We start from the raw sequence: 18479 nt of genomic DNA on the forward strand, positions 1-18479 counted from the left end.
AACCAACACCCCCTCTTCTGGTGATTGCCAGTTTGTACCCCACTTTCATATCTCTAGGACTACCCCATTCCTCAAACTGTTATGTTCATTATATTCCACAAATAAGTGAGATCATATAATACTTGTCTTTCTCTGTTTGGCTTGTTTCACTTAAGATAATATTTTCCAGGTCCCTCGATGTCATCTCAAAGAATAAGAGATTTTTCTTACAGCTGCGTAGTACTCCATTGTGGATATGTACCACTGCTTTTTTTATCCATTCATCTACTGATAGACATTAGAGCTGTTTCCAGATCTTAGCTATTGTAAATAGTGCTGCTATGAACATAGGGGTACATATCTTCTTTCTGATTGGTGTTTCAGGCTTCTTGGGGTATATTCCTAGAAGTGGGATCACTGGGACAAATTGAAATTCAGTTTTTAATTTTTTGAGGTAACACCATATTGTTTTCCATAGTGGCTGCACCACTCTGCTTTCCCTCCAGCAGTGTACTAGAGTCCCCTTTTCTCCACACCCTCACCAACACTTGTTTGATGATTTGCAATGGCGGCCATTCTGACAGGTGTGAGGTGATGCCTTATAGTTGTTTTAATTTGCATCTCTCTGGTGATTAGTGATGTTGAGCATTTCTTCATATGTCTCTTAGCCATTTGTATGTCCTGATTAGAGAGGTGTCTATTTACTTCCTCTGCCCATTTTTTAATTGGGATTCTTTGTCTTCCTTTTGTTGAGTTGTATGAGCACTCTCTCTATATATATAGAAAATTAATCTCTTCTCTGATATATCATTGGCAATTAAGCTCTTCGATATAGTGGGTTGCCTTTCCATTTTTATGACTGTATCTTTTGCTGTGCAGAAGCTTTTGAGTTTGTTGTAATTCCATGTGTTCATTTTCTCCTTTGTTTCTGTTGCCTTAGGTGATGTATCAGTGAAAATTCTACTGCGTATAATGTCTGAAATTTTGTTGCCTATAGTTTCTTCTAGGATTTTTATGGATTCATGAGTCACATTTAAATCTTTTATCCATTTTGAGTTTATTCTTGTGTATGGTGTACATTGATGGTCTAGTTTCATTTTCTTGAATGTAGCTGTTCAATTTTCCCAACACCATTTATTAAAGAGGCTGTCCTTACTCCACTGTATGTTCTTGTCACCTTTGTCAAATATTAATTGCGCAAATTGTCTTGAGTCCATTTCTGGGTTCTCTGTTCTGTTCCACAGGTCTATATGCCTGTTCTGGTGCCAGTACCAGGCTGTTTTGATTACAGTGGCTTTGTAGTATAACCTGAATTCTGGTAATGTGATCCCTCCTACGTTGTTCTTTTTCAAGATTGCTGTGGCTATTCGAGGTCTTTTTTGGTTCCATATGAACTTTTGAAGTATTTGTTCTAGTTCTGTGAGGTATGTCATTGATATTTTGATGGGGATTGCATTGAATCTCTAGATTGTTTTGGGTAGTATGAACATTTTAATGATGTTAATTCTTCCAATCCATGAACAAGGTATGTGCTTCCACTTTTTTATATCTTCCTCTATTTCTTTTTTCAATGACCTGTAGTTTTCTACGAATAGGTCCTTTATTTCTTTGGTTAAGTTTAGTCCTAGGTATCTTAATTTTTTTGCCGCAATAATAAATAGCATTGTTTTTTTAGTTTCTCTTTTTGTGAGTTCATCAATGGTGTATAAGAATGCCATCAATTTCTTGACGTTAATTTTGTATCCTGCTACTTCACCAAATTCATTTATTAAATCTAGTAAATTTTTGATGGAGTCTCTGGGGTTTTCTACGTATAGTATCATGTCATCTGTAAATAATGACAGTTTCACTTCCTCCTTTCCAATTTGGATCCCTTTTATTTTTTCTTCCTGTCTGATTGCTGTGGCTAAAACTTCCAGTACTATGTTAAATAAGAGTGGTGAGAGTGGGCATCTTTGTCTTGTTCCTGTTCTTAAGGGAAATACTTTTAATTTTTGCCCATTGATTATGATGTTGGCTGTAGGTCTTTCATATATAACCTTTATTATGTCAAGATATGATCCCTCTATTCCCACATTGCTGAGCATTTTTATCAGAAAGGATGCTGGATTTTGTCGAAGGCTTTTTCAGCATCTATTGATATGATCATGTGGTTTTTATTCTTTGTTTTATTTATCTGGTGTATCACATTTATTGATTTGAGAATATTGTACCAGCCTTGCATCCCTGGGATGAATCCCACTTGGTCATTGTGAATACTTTTTTTGATGCATTGCTGGATCATTGTCTTTTGTTGTGAGATGGGTGTCTTGTAAACAACATATAGAAGAGTCTTGCTTTCTTATTCAATCAGCTACTCAATATCTTTTTATTGGAGCATTCAATCCTTTTACATTTACAGTGATAATTGGCATGTACTTATTTATTGCCATTTTTGTTTAGTGTGGTTGTATTTTTCTTTGTATTTCTTCTGCTAATTACAGCAGTCCTTTTAAGATTTCTTGCAGTGCAGGTTTGGTGCTATTGTATTCCCTTAGCCTTTTTTTTTTTTTTTTTTTGTCTGGGAAGCTCTTTATTTGACCTTCTATTTTGAATGATAGCCTTTCTGGGTAGAGTAGTCTTACATTTGAATCCTTGTATTTCATGACCTTGATTACCTCATGCCATTCCCTTCTGGACTGTAGTGTTTCTGTTGAGAAGTCAGCTGAGAGCCTTATGGGTTTTCCTTTGTAGGTAACCTGTTGCTTATGTCTTGCTGCTTTTAGGATTCTCTCTTTGTCTTTAATTTTTGTCATTTTGATTACAATGTGTTTTGGTGTCGGCCTGTTTGGGTTCTTCTTACTTGGGGCTCTCTGTGCTTCTTGAACTTGAATGCCTTCTTCATTCACCAAATAAGAAAAGTTTTCTGTCACTATTTCTTCAAATATATTCTCTAACCCTGGCTCATTTTCTTCTTTTTTGGGGACTCCTATGATATGAATATTATGTTTCCAGTTGTCCCACAGTTCTCTTAAGCTGTCTTCCTGTTTTTCAATTGTTTTTTTCTTTAGGTTTTCTGATTGGTTGATTTTTTTCTACCCTGTCTTCTAATTCACTGATCTGGTCCTCAGATCCTCTACTCTGCTATTTAGGACTTCCAATGTATTCTTTATTTCTGATATGTTATTTTTTATTTCTTCTTGGTGGTTTTTAATTTCCAACTGGTTGATATTCAACATTTCTATGTCTTTATTCATGGTGCTAATGTCCTTACACATTCCGTTGAGCTTCCTCTAGATTATGGCTCTGAATTCTAGTTCTGTTAACTTGCTTAACTGCACCTCATTTATCTCTTGTTCGGTAGAGGTCTCTTGTTCTTTTATTTGGCATTTGTTTCTTTGTTTTACCATTTTGGCTATCTCAGTGTTCTTTGGAGCCTGCCAAATTTTCCCTGTTGGTGTTGGTGTTCTGCTGTTTGTGGCACCCTGTACTGGTTTGGATGAGCGTCAGAGGACCCACGTTAAACACCTCTGTCAAGCCTTTCCTTCCTGGACAGAGGTGCAAGCGCAGGAATGGTTCTATTATCCTCTAGCTTTTTGCCTGGAGGCCATCAGTAGAGGTTACTTGAAGAGCCTTGGCTTCTCAATTGAATGAAAAACTCCCTCAGGTGCTCAGCATAAGGGGATTTCCTGAGGGTGGGACAGATGTTGGTTGTTAATTAGCCTCAATTTGCATTTCAATGGCCATGGGGTGGGGTTGAATCTCCAAGGGAGCAGCCACCACCTCTCCCCAGAGCCCTGACAAGGAGTAATATGACCACTGTCCTGCATGGCTGCAACTCAGCAAAAGCTCTGAATGCCCTCCAAATCCTGAGTGTCCCCACACAGTTCCAGTCCAGTCCGCCCTCCCTCTGCTGGAGCCCAAGTCGAGTGGCTGTGGCTATTTTAGCGTTTGTCCCGGCTCTGCCCTGTGGAGCTGCTTGGGAGTGTAAACCCAAGGGTGTTGCTCACAGCTAACACTGCTGCTGACTGTGGGCTTCCAGCCCCCCTCTCCACAATCCTAGCAGGATTTTGTCAGTGTCCCTGGTTATATTGTCCTCCAAGAAGCTTTTCTGTTGCTTTTCCCTGATGATTTGTCTTTATTTTTGTTGTAATTCCAGTTTGATCTTGGGAGATGGTCTGTGTGGCTTCCATTCACTCCACTGCCATTTTCTAGTCCCTAGATATCCTTTTGATCATAAGAATTTTTAACTTTTTTGAAGGCTAGTTTTTTTCTATTACATGAGTTTTGAAATCAAATGAAGATAATTTGAATGTTTAATTAAATTTGGATAAGAAAGTTCTTCACCTTAACAGGTAAAATTATTTTAAACATTAGTTCTCAAATATGGCTACACTTTGGAATCACTGGGGGCATTAAAATCATTTTTTAATGCTTCTTTTTATTTTGTTTTTTCAATTTTATTTTGTATTGGTTTCAGGTGTACAGCTTAGTGGTATGCCACTATTAAATGAAAACACTATCAATTAAAGTATCATTCATCATAAATCATACGATGTACCCCAATAGCAGAGAGATTAAATATAGAAAAAATTAAACCTTGAACTGATAGTAACTATAATGTTGACTTTAGAGGTTAGCAGCCAGGGGGAACAATCAAACTTTTCCCAGAATAGAATAAACAGGTATAAGAATAGTGATAAAGCCAAAATAACTGTGAAGAATTTCACTTGTCTCTCCAACTGTGAGATCTAAAGAAAAATACCAATGACTAGCTAAAGTTCAAGTGGTTTTATGACACTAGTTAGAGAAAAAGAATCATAAACAATGTGATCATGATTATTTCTCTGATTTTCTTCTAAGGGATTATATAAATTATAACTTTTTCTTTTAAAAATATAAATAAATGATTTGAATGCTGTGTGCTATTATATTCTCACATATTTTGGGGCAATTTTTACAGCCATGTAAAATATGTGGGACAAAAATGTCAAGAATGTGTGTCACATCACAATCCATTTCTGTTTTTAATGAGAAATATACGACATTGACAGCACTGCATGACAGCTGTGCTATTGTTACCCATCTTTTCTGTGACCAGGTCATCCCCTCTGTTAACATGGCATTTCATCATTAAAGACAATGTTTGTGCTATGCCAAAACAAAACACTATTATGTGTAAGCTCAAGATAAATATTTACATATCTATTTAGTATGAACACATATTCAATTATTTACACTGTCAATGTAAGAAACGTAAAAACCTGTGAAGAATTTTGTGAATTTATTTGAGCTAAACTGTTGACAATTGCTGGGAAGCAAAACCCCAACAAATTGAGATAATGCCCGAAGAATGGCGGTCTTGCACCTTAATGTATACATTGCAATCAAAAGAGAAGACTTAAATGGGTTACATGAAATCTACTGGTGATAGATTAGGAAGGTGGAAGAAAGCAAAGCAGGGGAAATCGCTGGGATTGGATAAAAAGTAAAATGATAGACATTCTTCTTTTACATAGTTGGGTATAGGATAGTTATCAGTCACAATTAACATGATAACAATAACAGTGAGGGGATCTGTGGTTTCCACCCTGGTGCATAGGTTGTGCCCTGATGGGTCTGTAGAAAAGGAAGTTACCCCACATTCCAAAGGCATGCTAAAAAGAAAAAGCAATAGGCTCAATTATGGTGAAAATTGACCTTTGTCAGGGAAGATGGCAGCCTAGGACATGACTACCTGCCATAAACTGCTTTTAGTTAAAAAGTTTACATTTCAGACCAGCCTTTGTGGTTCTGTAGGTCTTTGAGTTTGCAAGGCTGTCATGCAGCCTTCACTGAGCTTGTCAGGTTAGCGTGTGGCCCCTTTTCATCCACAATACAAATCCATTCTAATAATTAAAATGTTGGAAGAAAGACACATAAAGTTTATTTAAAAATATCTGTGGCCTTTCTTTGACTGAAGACTTTTACAAGTAGGAATTTATGCATTTGCGTATTACATATTTAATATGCACTAGTTATCATAGTAAGTACTAGGTATAGCAATGAAGAAAAAAACTAATTGCCTGTTCTCAAGTTTTCTTGATCTTACATATCACATAGTTAAGCAGAGTATATCTTTGTTTACATCTGTTAATAACAGAGAAATTCACTCAAGATGGTTTAAACAGAAGGGAAATGAACTCACTCCCAAGATTAGAGATTCAGAAGTATTGCAGGTGTCCCCTAGATACATCCTGTGGCTCAGCTTGAGTTTCCTCTGTCTCTGTCCTCCTCCATGTGTTATTATAGCAATTCTGGGACTCAGGTCAATGACAGAAGAGTGCAATGAAGAGAGAAAGACAGAAAGTTGTTTCTGGAAGTATTCCCAGAGGATGTCAAAGAACTTTCTTAGAAAATTGTTTCTTACATCTCAGTGTAACTAAAAGGGTCCATTTCTTAGCCAATAACTAGCAGGCATGATTAGTTAAAGACTAGTTATATGCACTCAGGCCATGAATATAGACACCTTTACCTGAGTCAGAGGGTCTCATAGGAGAAGAGTGGATTTCTGAACATAATTACAATTTTCTTAGGAAGGTAGAAGGAAGAATGGATGTTTAGTAAGCAGAAAACAAAATTCACTAAGGAAACAATGATGGTACCAGGATTTGAAAAATATAAAAATTGCAAATAACTTGCATGTATATCAAGTGCTAGGAGGAGGGGGTAAAGGAAGAGAGAATTGGGGGATATCTGCAATACTGTCAACATTAAAATAAAATAAAAAGTATTTTATGTACATATAGATAAACTATCTATACTAATGTAAAAAATGACTACTAGATGCTAAATAAATGAAAAGGCAAGCTGGATGCAAATAACCCCCTTAGCTCGCAGCCACCCCTGTCTTCTTATGTCAGCCAACCACCTAAACTACAGTGGAACTAGAAAGTCCCCAAATATCTGGAAATGTATCATGTATAAAAGGTAGCTGGATCCCAGGTGGAGGGCTCAGCCTTTGGATGTGACTCTGCTGGGCCAGCCCTGTGCGCATTACACAGTCATTTTCTAATCCTCCGAGTGCATGTAGCCTGTCTCTTCCCACCAACCGAATTTCTGCCACAACAGTAATACTCACTCTTCTTTTCTTTCTTTTTTTTTTAATTCTCATCTAAGGATATTTTTTCATTGATTGATTTTAGATAGAATCGGAGAAAGGGAGGGACAGAGACATCTGATAAACTGAGACTCTATTTCGTTTTATAAATGTAAGATATAAGGACAATAGGATCACATTAGCATAGAATAGTGCAGAGAATTTATTTTTCCAGAATTATAATTTCAAATGTTTAAATGTGTATAACTTAACATTTTAATAATAGAATTAAAATGATGATTTTAAGTAAAATATCAGATTTATCCTTATACAGTCAGCCCTCGTTTATTGCGATTAACCAGACTATACTTCGATAAATGAATTTCCGTGAAGTAAGATTATTTATAAATCAAATATTTTTGCAGTTAGAATATAGAAAACCTGTTTACAACCACATAAATATGTTTTCTTAACATTATTAGAGCTCTCTAGACATAAAATAACACCCCTTAGTCACCATTACACTCGTATTACCCAATATATTAGACAAAATAAAAGAAAATAAGACATATTAGTCATTACAAATATCATATTATTATTATTGTTCATTTATTAAACACACACAGTTCTTACACACAACCACTAACCTATGAAAATAGTGCAACTTGTTCGGTGATGAAGCGATGAAGATGAGGAGATGTACTGCACAGCAAAGAAGAGCAAGGTTACTGCTCCTCTGAAGGCACAACCTCAGCAGGAGAGTCTTCAGGTGGTGCAGTATCTTCAGCAGGTGTGTTGCCATCTTCTTCCGCTGAAGGAGCACTAGAGTAGGCAGTGGGTGTCTGGGTGCACAGCTAAAGAACATCGTGCGTGATAAGCAGTTGCTGGTGCTGTCTTTTCATATGCGTGAGGAGGCTTTTGTAGGGTTCTATCGCTCCATCAAGTGCATTCGGAACCACAACGCATGCATCATTTGTGGGTCCTGTTCGCCAATCAGGTCCTGTACTACCTTAGTAGTCCTCATGACTTGCGAGAGACGCTCAAGTGTAAGGCCAACTTCCTCCTTCTGACCCCTAGGAATCTCTGGCTGCTCTTCCTCCTCCTCACTCTCAGACTTAGTCATCTTCACCAGACCCTCGTCAGTTAAGGGATCCGAATGTGTCTCCAGCAGCTCATCCATGTCTTCGCGGGTCATATCCATGAAACCTTCTCCTCCCAGCATCTGGGCCAGCCTAAACTGCCTTATCCACTGCCGAGTTGCTTATATCCTCTGGGATGAATCCTCTGTAGTCATGGACAATTTCAGGCCACAACGTCGTTCAGCTGGCCTTCACGGTCTCCATCTTTATGTCCTTCAACACGGCCTGGATGTTCTTCAGACAGGTCACAATGGTATACTGCCACCAGTACTCCTTCAGCAAGAAGTTTTCTTCAAGGTCCATGCCCTCAGTGAGGTCCTGCAAGGTGTTTCACGTGCAGACGGCCTTGAACGTGTGAATAACACTTTGATCCATGGGCTTGATCAGCAAAGTGGTGTTGAGAGGAAGAAACTCAATCTACATTTGAGAGGAAGGAACTCGATCTGCATACCGTTGTAGGATAGGTCTTGCGCACAACCTCCAGCATTGTCCATGAGGAGAAGAACATTAATTTTAATTGTAATACAGGGGTGTATAATCGACTCAGACAACTGAGTGCACACTGTATCATTTTCACTGTCTTGATCAACTTTTGAATGAATACATTTGAGAAAACCGCGATACAGTGAAGCTGCGAAAGTCGAAGCGGCGAGGGACAGCTGTATTAGAGATGTTCTTTCTACAGTGATGATATTTGACTTTGACCTTGGTTTTGGCTAAATATTTATGCTAATACTTGACCATCTTACATGGGACCTAATGGTACTTAGAGGGACCTGTATTATGTGTTTATGTTTGTGTACATATGTATATACATATGTATACATTTATATTTACACATGTGTATATCTTTACATGTAATGTGAGTTTGTGTATGTACATATATAGATAAAAATAAAGATATATATATATATATATATATATATACAATATATATATATACACACACACACACACAGATAGAGACAAATTCTAGAAAACTTTGTAAACTTTTAGCTGTAAATATCCCTGCAGGGTGTCATCAGTGGAACTTTTCTTTCCAGAATGTATATTTTAATTTGAGTGTTTTATTTTTAACATATATTGCATGAGGAAAATTCAATGAAAGGGAAGCACAGTAGACTTTGGTTTTAGTAGGTAAAGGCTAAGTTCTTGTTAGAGATCTTATTAGACCCTGTTCACACTAGAGCAATTGTCTAATTAAGACTGAGTAAGATTAAATCCCATTAGGGAAATTATTTAGTTAATTACTCTGATGTGAGCATAGCCTTAGCTTAAGAAACATAGGACATGAACCTGTAGCTAAAGGGGGGGAGGTCAGGGCCATCTCCTCAGCAAACCAATTTAGAAGATTTAAGTGAGCTGTTTCATAAGCCAAGGAATAATCAGTTTTTGAAAATTTAGCATTTAAAAGAAGAGAATACTTAATTAGTACTGGACACAAACCCAACGCCAGACTTAATCACTGGAGAAAAATGTCAAAATGGAGTATTTTACAAGAGGATGGTCATTGGAGCAGTTCAGCATCGTTTTCAAGCACAGGTTATTTATTAGTGAAACCATTCATTCATTTACTCATGTTTTTACTAGCTATGTAAATATCTATTAAGTGTCTAGTAAGCATAGAGAAAGTTTGTCTGCAGTCACCAATACTCGTGCTTGACAGGGCTGGCCAGGCCTGAGGAGAGAGTCCGAGAAGTCAGGAGATAGATGGGTGTTTTTGCAGCAGTGTGAACTGTAAGATCCAAACTACTATTTGCATTCATGGATTCACACCAGTCTTGATTAATGACCCACAATCTCTTCCTTTATTCTAAGGAGTTTTGCTTTTATTATATTTGTATCATCTTAGCTGTTAAATGGCATCTCTGTGATGCTACCTCTGGTTTTTTATAATGCAAAACAGCGCAAAACCAAACCACTACTCAGTCATAAGGCAAAAATCCGGATACTTTCTTATATGCCACAAGTAGGTCTATACTGCTAAACTCCAGAAGTATTTACTTTGCTTCTATGTGATATTAAAATCCAAAACAAGCCAACCATACTAGTGCTGCATTCTTATTTTCCCTTCCCTCCCCCACTCCTACCTTGTTAGTCTGGCATTGGATTTGCAAGGATAAGCAGATAAAGCCTTTTTATCATTTTTCTGCATCACTGAAAAGTTCATGGAATAAAATGGATCTGTTTCCCAAAAGGAGAAAATCAGAACCCTTTGTTTCCCTCCACTTGCAAAGCTGCTGGAGCATGAGGCTCTCATTGCCTGTGCATCTTTCATTTAAACAGAGTCTGGGTTTATTTCAGCTTCTAAAGATACAAAACAGGACAACCATGCTGACTCTTACCTAGAGTGATGATTTATTTTTTAGCCACTGTATTCATTGTCCTTATAGACAGAAATTAAGTCTATTTCCAAATTCATATAATACAATTTATAAGAATATTGGTGTGTAATAGCATTAATTACAAATGTTAAGTTCATTATTTTTTACTAAAAAGTATTACTATACTGAAGTTTTATTACTATACTACTTTCTAAAGTACTGAAAGTAGTTTAAGCCTTTCCTGGGATTCTGCAAAAAAGAAATGATTTGTGAATTGGCGGGCTCTGTATTGATCTACTTAGCTCCATGCCTATGAATCCCATGGAGTATTTAATCTCTCCCAGAACGCTGGCCCTTCCCCAATTGCTGGGAGCAATCCTGCTCCTAGATAGGAAGAGTAATAGAAGTCTTTCATCAGTAATCCGCGAGATCAGAAGTAAGTCAGAGCTGCTTCCCCTGCTCTGATGTTTTACCTTCTTTATGAATGATCTCCTGCTTCATTCACCTGTATCAAAGGGAGTGATTAAACCTCATTTCCAATAACATGCTTGTCTTTCTTATCTCCTTTTATCTAAGTGGAGTAGAACATCATATATTCAATTAGTTCATGTAATTTTGATTGTGTGTGTGATGTTTAAAACTATCCTAACCTTTTTGCATATGTACTTTTTATGTATACACTACATATAATGTACATGTTGTACATTATATTACCTTTTAAGTATTTATAGATAAAGGTCATACAAATCAGATCATGTTTACGAGACTGGATGGGTTGTATAAGACTTTGTCAAAGTCAATGTTGACTAATTGAATTTTGCTTTGTGTGCTGAATTTAGAACCTAACTTCTAACCTGTCTTCATTATTAACTTTCTACTGTTGCTGGAATGAATTACCATGAATGTAGTGGCTTAAAACAGAACAAATTTTCTATTTTACAATTCTGTAGGTCAAAAGTATGACAAGGGTCTCGTCAGGCGAGAAAATAAGCGTGCTGGCAGGTTGCATTCCCTTCAGACGCTCAGCTTATTCCAGTTTCTATTAGTGGTCGCCCGCATTCTTTGGCTGACAGCTTCCTTAGATCTTCAAAGCCAGCGATGACAGTGTCTCTCACACTGAATCGCTCTGACGTTCTCTTCTGTGCCCTCCTCTACTTTTAAAATCCATTTTAATTACACTGGACTCACCTGTATAATGAATGATCACTTCCCCATTTCAAGGTCTGTATTCATAATGATATCTACAGAGTCCATTTTGCCATCGACAGTAACATGCTCACAGGTTCTGGGAATGAGGATCTGGGTCTCTTTAGGAGTCGTTATTCTGACTACCATACCTCCACTGTGTATTTCCAGCAATATAGTTGCTGTGGAAACTGTATCCTGTCTTGTCATTCATAAGAAGTGATACAGGTCATTTCCCCTCAGCGGAAGACACGTTCTCACAGCAATGTCTCTTGTATTTTCTGCTGAATTTCCTTGTTCACCAGTCTGACCCACTTCCCAAGGTCTGTTGCTTAGAACTCCTTAGAGCATGGATGCAGTCCCAGAGGGGCAACAGAACTAGAGATCCTACAGCATGGGAAAACACCTTTGCTGCACCTCAATTCCCCAGAAACTTACTTCTATAATGTGTATTACATCCAACAAATTTTCTCATCATATTCCAAACCTTCTCCATCAAGCTCAAATCTCTATTCATATCGCCTCTGTCATGGTCACAGTGACATACCCCAATTCCTATTCATTGTAGGACCTGTAGCCCAGCTGCTTGGAGTGCGATCAGCCACCACCATTAATTGCCAGTCTCTAATTCAACTCCTGCACTTATGCAAATGGCTGAACTGATATGAGTGGTATAAAGGCTTGGTCATCTCAGCCTAGCTCAGAGCAATCCTGAAAGTCCATTCTAGCTCCAGAGCTCCCAGTGGAGTAGACCAAGGCAATATTGTACCTCCACCATGGACTTCACCCTCTACTCTATTCTGCTCCATTGTTTTGCTTCCATAGAGTTTTATCCCAACAACACCCCTTAATAAACAGTCTGCAAGCTACTCTTTGTTTTAGAGTTGGCTTTTCAGAGAACCCAAATAGCAAAACCCTCTCAAAAGAAGAGTTGCCTTCCAAATAAACTACGTAATATATATTTCACCTTGTCGTCGTAAGTGTCAACTAAATATTTCTTTCTCTTTAAGATCTTTCATATTCCCTCCAGGCAAATTGAGTTATCCTTCCCAGGCTCCTTTATACAACTCTATCATAGGAGATTAAATGCTAAACTGACACATATTATTATTCCTCTTTACTTACCATAACGTGTGTTCTCTGAGAACAGGCATTGTCTCTCTCTCTCTCTCTTTCTTTTAATATTTTTCATTGATTTTTAGAGAGACAGAAATGATGGAAGAAGGAGAAAGAGAAACATCAATGTGAAAGCAATACATTGATGTGGTGCCTCCTCCACATCCCCTACCAGGAATAGAGCACACAACCCAGAGATGTGCCCTGATGAAGATTTGAACTGGCAACTTTTTGTGCATTGGATGACACCTAATCAGCTGAGTCACAGGAGCCAGGGGGGCACTGTATCTCTAACGTCTAATACACAGCTTGGCATAGAGATACTTCATAAATATTTTTAATTGACTGTATGAATTACTAGCCTCTTCTGCATCCATTGAAATCCCAATTTAGTTAGGGTTCATCATATCAATATTCACAGAGTGGCACAGCATACAAAATTTTCTGTGCACTAAATATGTACTCTACCTATGGTCTACTCTATCCAATCATTTAAGAAAATAAAAAGTCCACAGGCCATGTTATGTAGACTAAATTTCCATCACTCAGAATTCTTTCTTGTAATTCTTCTACCCAATTGCTTTCTTGCAGTTTTTCCCTAGTTCTCAATCACATTGTTTTGTCTGCCTGTCTATAATGGTTACACCTAGCTAGAGTTCAATAATCAGAAGATGGTAAAAATCTGTAGCACAAAACCAGTAATAGAAAAGTGTCAGTCAGCCCTGACCGGTTTTGCTCAGCGGTTAGAACATCACCCTATGGACCTAAGAATCCATGGGTTTGATCCCCGATCAAGAGCATGTGCCTGGGTTGCAGGTTCAATACCTGGACCCACCGTGCAGGAGGCAACCAATTAATGTGTCTCTCTTACATTGATGTTTCTTTCTGTCTCTATCCCTCCTTCCCTCCCACTCTATCTAAAATCAATGAATTGAAAAATATCCTCAGATGAGGATTAACACAAAAGAAAAAGAAAAGTGGCAGTGAGTATTACTATCTATGAGTAAAACTGGAATTCTTTATATTCTTAATGGGTCTGCTTCCTTGTAAAGGAATTGTCTGTATTCAATCAGCAAGAGTGGAATACCAGTGGGAGCTCATTTTGCCCTCTTAAAAAAGTTCTCAAGCCTGTAGTTCACCACAGTTTTTCTCTATTTTAATTGCTTAAGAATTAGGAACTGCTTTCAATTATCTTAGGTAACAATTGACAATACAATCAGAGCAACCACATCCAGTGTAATTGATCACTGTGACAGAATTCTTTTTTATGTTTATTCCCACATTTTCCACTCCATGGCATTACTTATTTCCTTCTCTTTGGCAGGGTTATCTTATTATCTGACTTTTTGGTCACTGTGAACACTTTATTGCCCTTACATTGTTTATTTGGCATCTTAAAATGGTGAGTGTGTTTGGATCAGGGAGGTGTAGAAACAGTTTTAGTGATCTTGGTGTCTGCTAGTTTTAAAATCCTGACATATGCACTGACTCTCTTCATGTTTGATTCTGGGTCATGACTTCTTTTCCTGGTTGAACTTTGATGATGCTTCTTTCCTAGTTTAACTTATTTAATCAGAACATCTAAAAAAATGTCCATATCAGACATCTTGGAAGTACATGCTCCATCAATATTCATGCCAATGGTCTCACAGTAGAGCTGCCATAGTGCTGTCAACCTAATATTTACCTAGAGTGTAGGTGATCATACTGAGATAAACTTCAATTCCGGCAGAAGTGAGAGCATCTTTTTCTTCACATTGTTCCCAAGTTTAAGAACGTTGCTTTTACATTTGTCTGTACTTGGGCATATTCTGAAATGTAAAATGTCAAGCTAAGTAAACCATAAAAAAGAGGTAGAAAAATATGTGCTTGGCAATTCATATAGCATAAAAATAAGAACTATGATCTATAAATATAATGGAATTTATTATTTGTATATAACTTATGTACTAAATTGAAATATTACTCAGTAAATAAAGTAACATCATAACTAAGAGAGATAAACAAATATAAAACTTGATAAATGGTCTTCCTAATAATGGAATTGATTGAAAGAAATCAAGAGAAATGGCAATCAGAACAAATTTACAAGATTGAGAATCCCTCCAGGTGACATGAAATTATTACTGTAACATTCACAGAGTGTTTGACAGAGAAATAATCTGTTGTGGAATGATGTGGAGAAATCATATTTTTTTCTATTTAAAGATGGTGCTACAGATGGTATTACTGACTTCTGAATAGAATAAGGATGGTTGAAAATAACAATTGGTGACCTAAAGTTCTTTCCATGCTGAGTACAAATCTGCCTTACTGATTCCGTCTGTTCACGAAGACCTTGCTATTGGTAGTCTTCTCTTTTGGAGTCAGAAACAACATGACGCCTCTTCAAAGCAGACTCCTCATTTATGAATTGTGCATTGCAGAATCACCCAGTCATAGCTGTTCCTAAACTACTGCATCAAGGACATTCAATGATGTACTCCTAACTGTACTAAAATAATTTTTCAGTATAAATTTAAAAAAAAAACAACAGACATATAACTTTATATTTTATGTTTTTGGATTCCTTATATCCTATTCCAGCTGAACTGAACACACATGGTTAGATTTACTACAACACATCAACTTACTGATTTAAAATAAATTCATTTAACACAATCAATCTTGTTTGGTATCACCCTAGTCAACAGTATCTTTCTCAATTACTCAAGGACAAACAACTTAGGAAACAAGTCACAGTAAGCTGTCTTGAAATATTGCAACATTAAAAGATTTACAAAAAAAAATCAGGATTCTCTTTGAGAGACTTACATCTTTTTGTATGTCCTCTTAGAATAATAACATAGCAGTGGAAATATAGAATCAAATATTATGTGAAACTGTTAGTGTAAGTAGCTAGATATAAATAAAGAAAGATCAAAGGGAATCAGACATTAAGAATCAATGGGAGAGCTGAATCAGACACTGAACCTGCTTCCATAGGAAGTTGTAGTATTCATAGGCTTCCCAGCGGACCACTCATTCAAGACCTAATCCCCTGTGTGGCTCAGTGGTGAGACCGTGCACACACACACTGAAAGGTTGAGACCCAGTCAAGGGCCTGTACCTGGGTTGCAGGTTTGACCCCCAGTCCCAGCCAGAGTGCATGAAGGAGGCAGCCAATCGAAGGATTGGGAAGTTGATTGTTTAGTTTGAAAGAGAGGCTGGTCCATCTCAAGCCCAAGAGAGTATAATCTAATATTAATAGAGTTCTCTCACTCTTGCTTGGTAACACACACTGGCCCATGTGTTAGCACATTCTCTCTCCATAGCAGCCATGCAGCCCTAGCAACCACTTGGGGCCAGCAGACCATGGGGCTCCAAGCATGGGCCTCGGCATGGTTCATGCCGGAGTGCAATTGGGAACAACAGAGATCCAGCTAGCTGCATGGGAATGATAACTGAACTGGACTAAGCTTTAATGTGGACTAAACCAAAGGCACGGACTTTCTGGATCTTGGCCTTTATTCTGGGCTGATGAAGACAAGGCTGGACTTCTTTCACAGTAGGATGGAGCAGAGCACAGGACAATCTTTTGATTTTCTTACCATTGCCCCTTATCCGCCCATACATGGGTATCTGGGATGCTTTCCTTGCAATCCCATGAAAGGGCTCCATTTCCACCTGCAACAAAATATTTTTCATAGAGTATTTGCTGAAAACCAACTGTTCTCTTTTCTTAGCATTTCAAAGCAGGTAACATTTATAATTGAGGAGGTACAAATAGGATCATACTTAACAGCATCATAACATATGGATTACTATACAGTGATACCTCGGTTCTCGAACGCCTCGGTTTTCGACCAAATCGGTATTCGACCAGGAGATTCGAGAAACTTTTGTCTCGGAATCCGAACAAATATTTGGAACTCGAACTTCCGAGATGAGCCGAGTTGAGCCGAATGGCGTTCATTCGGCCCAGTGCGCCTTGCTTGCGTCATCAGTGTGAGTGCAGAGAGAGAGTCACGCTTTCCTATTGGGTTTCATTGCTTCGGTTCTCGAACAATTCGGTTCTCGACCGTCCTCCTGGAACGAATTATGTTTGAGAACCGAGGTATCACTGTAATTTAATTGGAAAGTACAAGCCAGAATTAAGACATGTAATTGTCCCATTCACTTGTATAAGGGAAGAGAAAAAAACCACAGTACCTAGTTTGAGATGAAAGCAAAGATGATGGTCATTTGGATAAAGAATAGTTTCTAAATTTTACTTCTTCAACCAAATTCTCTAAAAATTGCCAAGAAATACTCTAATAATAGAAACTGTAGTTTTAAATGATAGAAACCAGTCTTTATTCAAGAAAGAAAATTATGTATATTATAGTATAGGTTTATTCAAATTCTAAGAGATCCAAAGACAACAAAAGATTTAATTTTTATCAGTGTTTCCTAAATTTGTATCAAGCATTGCCAAGATCTCTGTTTTTCAAATTCACCTCTTACTTGTCATATTTCTAATAAAATTTTATCATTGAAAAGAGCTATTTCTCAGGCTTTTCAGCATTTCTTACCCATGTGAAATTTTAGAAAAGTTGGCTCCATTCCAATCATATTATGTTTTAATAAAATCATTGAAAATAACTTTGAACTTATATCTGTCTACAGTCTTCTTTGCTTTTCATTCAATTAACTCATCCTAAGCACTAGTGCATTCTAGGTGCGCTGCAATTCACTGGAGATAAACTAATGAACAGGGTCCTTCTAGTCAAGTAACTTCAAAGATATAATAGGATTATTGATCCCTATAGTGGATAGCTTAGTTACTAGAAATGTGTTTGTTTAAAAAATAAATAAATAAATATCTGATAAAATGTTACATTTTCAAAGTGAATACTGAAAACATCCATCTGTGTGGTTGCATGCATTAAAGAACTTTAGCCATAATGATTGAGCCTCTACTAAGTTGTAAATATTTGACAAATAGTATCTCTATTATTCAATATAAGAATATTAAGAGATTGGCATTATTATCCTCATTTCTCACATTAAAAAAAAAAAAATACAAAGGTTTGAGAGTTTTGACAATGTCGCAAGATTTAGCTGCTAATGAGTAGTATTGCTATCCTGTGAACAGCCTGATCTCCTTTCCCCTAGCATTTGCTAGCTAGCATTTGAAAATATCAATGCAACTGACCATTTCACTGCACACGTGCTTCAATTGTCCTATTGTTGTGTATTTCCTCACCCTGCCCTAATCCCTACAAGGAATGTCCTTAAAGAATACTAGATAATGGATATGTTTCATCTTAGAGCATCTCCTGAACAATGAAACATTTTCAATGAGGCTCAAAGGTGTAGGCTGCCAACACAAACAAGCCTGGGGTCAGGTAAACGGTTATACTGTGTACAACTTCATAACACTGGAAATGCTGTTATAGACTATGCCTTCAAGTGAAAATACTAATGAGATTCCAACATCACCACGGGCCAAGACAAAAGTAGGTAAAAACTGGAATGCATTGATAGAAGTGAGCATGTTTGCCTGTCCAGGATAGCTGTGGACACCTCTGTGATATCAACTAACATGACAGGATTCTACTTTGCAACATTCTTTCAAATAAATTATAAGAATTCTACTTTGTAATTCAATTGGTATTAGGAAACATAAAGAAAATACACTTGGTTATTTATATTAGA

Source organism: Molossus molossus, unplaced genomic scaffold (assembly GCF_014108415.1).
Source record: "Molossus molossus isolate mMolMol1 unplaced genomic scaffold, mMolMol1.p scaffold_m16_p_7, whole genome shotgun sequence".
In the NCBI taxonomy this organism is placed as follows: domain Eukaryota; kingdom Metazoa; phylum Chordata; class Mammalia; order Chiroptera; family Molossidae; genus Molossus; species Molossus molossus.